Raw genomic sequence first — 5,289 nt, forward strand, 5'->3', positions numbered from 1 at the left:
TTGCGCGCCCTGGTGGGCACCATGGTGCGCACCAAGGAGCGCTCCGAAGTGTGCTCCAAGGTGCGGCCTGCACGAAGTCGGAGCCCGGTTTGCCCCGGGTGTGCACCTCGGGTGGGCACCTTGGTGCGCATGCCTTGCCTGGGCTGCGCACCAGGGCGGGCTCAAGATGGCACCCGCGTTCCTTTTTTTTCACTATCTTTCAAAACGGAAATTTTAAAATCTCATTTTTTTTTGCCTTTTTCTGGAAATTAGTGAAGGCAGCGCATCAAAGGTGCGCACCTCGCTGCCCACCACGGTGCGCAACGCCGGTGGGCACCCGGGAGTGCTTCGAAGTGTGCTCCAAGGTGCTGCGTGCACGTTGTCGGAGCCCGGTTTGCCCCGGGTGCGCACCTCGCGTGCACCTTCGTCGGGGTGGGCACCTTGGCTGGGTTTGCCCCGGCTGCGCTCCGAAGCGGGGTTATTGGAGCGCCGCCTCTTTTTTTGTCGGAGCGTTTGGTGGGGTTTCTCGCATTGGCTCTTCCGAGGCCCGGTTGCCACCCTGGCGCGCACGAAGTCGGAAGTAGGGTTAATTGCCCGGGTGCGCACCTTTGCCAGGGTGGGCACCTTACCTGGGCTGCGCACCAGGGCGGGCTCAAGATGGCACGCGCGTTCCGTTTTTTTCACTATCTTTCAAAACGGAAATTTTAAAATCTCCTTTTTTTTTTGCCTTTTCTGGAAATTAGTGAAGGCAGCGCATCAAAGGTGCGCACCTCGCTGCCCACCTTGGTGTGCTCTGAGGTGCGCACCCGGGAGCGCTACGAAGTGTGCTCCAAGGTGCGGCGTGCACGTTGTCGGAGCCCGGTTTGCCCCGGGTGCGCACCTCGCCTGCACCTTGGCCGGGGTGGGCACCTTGGCTGGGTTTGCCCAGGGTGCGCTCCGAAGCGGGGTTACTGGAGCGCCCCCTCTTTTTTTGTCAGAGCGTTTGGTGGGGTTTCTCGCATTGGCTCTTCCCAGGCCCGGTTGTTGGGTGCGCTCCCACCCTGGCGCGCGCGAAGTTGGAAGTTGGGTTAATTGCCCGGGCGCGCACCTTCGCCAGGGTGGGCACCTTGGTGCGCACACCTTGGCTGGGCTGCGCACCAGGGCGGGCTCAAGATGGCACCAGCATTCCCTTTTTCTCACTATCTTTCAAAACGGAAATTTTAAAATCTCGTTTTTTTTTTGCCTTTTATGGAAATTAGTGAAGGCATCGCATCAAAGGTGCGCACCTCGCTGCCCACCTTGGTGTGCTCCGAGGTGCCCACCACGGTGCGCAACGCCGGTGCGAACCCGGGAGCGCCCCGATGTGTGCTCCAAGGTGCGGCGTGCACGAAGTCGGACCCCGGTTTGCCCCGGGTGCGCACCTCGCGTGCACCTTGGTGCGCACACCTTGGCTGGGTTGCGCGGCCTGGTGGGCACCATGGTGCGCACCAAGGAGCGCTCCGAAGTGTGCTCCAAGGTGCGGCGTGCACGAAGTCGGAGCCCGGTTTGCCCCGGGTACGCACCTTCGCCGGGGTGGGCACCTCGGCTGGGTTGCGCGCCCTGGTGCGCACCAAGGAGCGCTCCGAAGTGTGCTCCAAGGTGCGGCGTGCACGAAGTCGGAGCCCGGTTTGCCCCGGGTGCGCACCTCGCGTGCACCTTCGGCGGGGTTGCGCGCCTTGGTGGGCACCATGGTGCGCACCAAGGAGCGCTCCGAAGTGTGCTCCAAGGTGCGGCGTGCACGAAGTCGGAGCCCGGTTTGCCCCGGGTGCGCACCTCGCGTGCACCTTCGGCGGGGTTGCGCGCCCTGGTGGGCACCATGGTGCGCACCAAGGAGCGCTCCGAAGTGTGCTCCAAGGTGCGGCGTGCACGAAGTCGGAGCCCGGTTTGCCCCGGGTGCGCACCTCGCGTGCACCTTCGCCGCGGTGGGCACCATGGCGTGCACGAAGTCGGAGCCCGGTTTGCCCCGGGTGCGCACCTCGCGTGCACCTTCGCCGGGGTGGGCACCTCGGCTGGGTTGCGCGCCCTGGTGCGCACCAAGGAGCGCTCCGAAGTGTGCTCCAAGGTGCGGCGTGCACGAAGTCGGAGCCCGGTTTGCCCCGGGTGCGCACCTCGCGTGCACCTTCGCCAGGGTGGGCACCTCGGTGCGCACACCTTCTCAATGTTTTCTTGCCTTTTCTGGAAATTGGTGAAGGCAGCGCATCAAAGGTGCGCACCTCGGTGTGCTCCGAGGTGCGAACCCGAGAGCGCTCCGAGGTGCCCACGAAGTCGAAAGTCGGGTTAATTGCATTGTTTTCCCCGGGTGCGCTCCGAGGTGCGCAACATCGGCGCGCACCAAGGAGGGCTCCGAAGTGTGCTCCAAGGTGCGCACGATGGCGTGCACCTCTGGTGCGCACGATTCGGAGCTCGGTTTGACCGGGGTGCGCACACCTTGGCTGGGTTGCGCACCTTTTGTGCGCTCCAAGGTGCGCACGAAGTCGGAGCTCGGTTTGCCCCGGGTGCGCACCTTCGCCAGGGTGCGCACCTTGATGCGCACGCCTTGGCTGGGCTGCGCACCTTGGTGGGCGCCATGGTGCGCACCTTTCGTGCGCTCCAAGGTGCGCACGAAGTCGGAGCTCGGTTTGCCCCGGGTGCGCACCTTGGTGGGCGCCATGGTGCACTCCGAGGTGCCCAAGATTGGTGCGCACCAAGGAGCGCTCCGAAGTGCGCTCCAAGGTGCGCGCGAAGTCGAAAGTTGGGTTAATTGTCCGGTTTGCCTCGGGTGCGCACCTTGCGTGCACCTTCGCCAGGGTGGGCGCCTTGGTGCGCACACCTTGGCTGGGCTGCGCACACCTTGGCACCCGCGTTTCCTTCATTTTAAATTTTTTTTTTTTACAATCTCTCAAGTGGGAAATTCTATAATCTCAACTTTTTTTGCCTTTTCAGGAAACTTTTGAATGGAGCGCATCATTGGTGCGCTCCGAAGTGTGCTCCAAAGCTCTCTCCAGCTGCGTGCACCTGCCCCGGCCGCGCACCCGGCCCCGCCCAGCTTCGCTCACCTGTCCCGGGCGTCTGGTGCGGAACCTTAGAGTAAGAAACATCACCGTGCACCTTGGCCAACGTGCGCGACTCGACCGAGCGCGCACTGGCCGAGGTGCACACCGATTTCACCTGGGTGCGCGCGCAGCACCTCGGGCGCACCGGGGTGCGCGCACAACGCCCGGGTTGCACCGTGGCCTGTGTGCTCGGGGCGCCTCGGGTGCGCGCTCGGTGTCGCCCCCCGCGCGCGCGGTAGTGCGGGCAGCGCACCCCGGCCCGGCCCGGCCCCGACGAGAACGCAAACGGGCAAAAGGTTTATTCAAATAGCATTGCGATGCCCGGCGAAAAACTAAAAAAGGGTGCAACACCGGGACTTCCCGGGAGGTCACCCATCCCAGTACTACTTCGGCCCAAGCGCGCTTAACTGCGGAGTTCTGATGGGATCCGGTGCACTAACGCTGGTATGATCGCACCCGTTATGAGCTTGTCGCAGTGTGTACTTAGCAAACCGCGACCCACGTGCGAATCCACCCCGGCCACCCACCCCCGTCGAGGTGCACACCCTCCCTCGCGAAGTGCGCCCCGTTCGCCAAGTGTGAGCCCTGCCCGGGTGCGCGCACCTTGCTAGGGCGTCGGGTGTGCACCCGGCCCGGCCTACGTGCGTGCACCTGTAGGGGGCGTCGTGTGCGTGCAGTGTCCCGTCTGCAACGCGGTGCCCACACACCACCTCGGGCGCAACGACCTGCGCTCACATGTGGGCCGAGTGCACCTTGGTGCATGTTCGGGGCGCCTCGGGTGCACGCTCGATCTTGCCCCGGTGCACCAAGGCGCTCGGTTTGCCCCGGGTGCGCACTTGGTGCAAGGTGGGCACCCAAAATAGGGATCAAGCACCAAAACACAAGTTTCGGGATGCAAAATGGGACCCAAGGACCACAAATGCGTTCCAAGACCCATGATGGGTCCACGAGAACAAAAATGTGTTCCGAGACTTAATAAACAAATATTGGGTTTTAGGAGAAGAAACATGCTCTGATGCCCAAAACGAGAATCGACCCCGAAAAGGCCACAGGCCAAAAGTGGGATGCGAGACAAAAAAAAATGGGACCCGAGGACCAAAATTGGGTTCCCAGGTCGAAGACAGGGCAACCGGACAAGAAACGACCTCTAAGGCTCGAAATGAGTCCCGACGACTAAAACTTGACAAGAAGCACCCATCAGGCACCCAACTCGACACCCATGGGATGCCGACCCACCCGGGCTTCCACCTAGCACACCTTGGCACCCACCCACCCTCGCACCCAACCTCGCACCCAACTTAGCACCTTTGAACCCACATTGGCACTCACCCTGACCCTGGCACCTTGGAACCCACATTGGCACTCACCTTGACCCTGGCACCCACCTTTGCACTCACCTTGGGACCCACCCTGGCTCCCACCTCGGCACCCACCCAGACACCCACCTTGGTTCCTTGGCACCCACCTTGGATCCTTGGCACCCACCCCGACACCCACCTTGGCACGCAACTTGGCTACTTGCCACCCACCTTGGCTCCTTGACGCCCACCCCGACAACCACCCCGTGACCTACCCTGGCTAGGGTTGGTGCACACCCACCCTGGTGCCCACCTTGGCACCCACCCTATGACCCACCTTGGCACGCACCTTAGTACCCACCCCGTTACCCACCCTAGGACCCACCCCGTGACCCACCTTGGCCAGGGTGGGTGCCTTGGTGCGCACAACTTGCCTGGGCTGCACACCAGGGCGGGCTCAAGATGGCACCCGCGTTCCGTTTTTTTCACTATCTTTCAAAACGGAAATTTTAAAATCTCATTTTTTTCTTTTTTTTGCCTTTTCTGGAAATTAGTGAAGGCAGCGCATCAAAGGTGCGCAATGCTGGTGCGAACCCGGGAGCGCTCCGATGTGTGCTCCAAGGTGCGGCGTGCACGAAGTCCGAGCCCGGTTTGCCCCGGGTGCGCACCTCGCGTGCACCTTCGCCGGGGTGAGCACCTTGGCTGGGTTGCGCGCCCTGGTGCGTACCAAGGAGCGCTCTGAAGTGTGCTCCAAGGTGCGGCGTGCACGAAGTCGGAGCCCGGTTTGCCCCGGGTGTGCACCTCGGGTGCGCACCTCGCGTGCACCTTCGCTGCGGTGGGCACCTTGGCTGGGTTGCGCGCCTTGGTGGGCACCATGCAGTGCACGAAGTCGGAGCCCGGTTTGCCCCGGGCGCGCACCTCCGCCAGGGTGGGCACCTTGGTGCGCACAACTTGCCTGGGCT

At 62.9% G+C, this 5,289-nt stretch overlaps 1 non-coding gene across 1 annotated transcript; it reads right to left on the reverse strand.

Moving 5' to 3' along the window:
- Positions 1-3,368: 3,368 nt before the first annotated feature.
- On the reverse strand, positions 3,369-3,487 carry LOC131870883 (5S ribosomal RNA). Its single transcript, XR_009369184.1, has one exon. It is a non-coding gene; the product is annotated as a 5S ribosomal RNA (ribosomal RNA).
- Positions 3,488-5,289: the final 1,802 nt, after the last annotated feature.

This window comes from Cryptomeria japonica, unplaced genomic scaffold (genome assembly GCF_030272615.1).
Source record: "Cryptomeria japonica unplaced genomic scaffold, Sugi_1.0 HiC_scaffold_356, whole genome shotgun sequence".
NCBI lineage: Eukaryota > Viridiplantae > Streptophyta > Pinopsida > Cupressales > Cupressaceae > Cryptomeria > Cryptomeria japonica.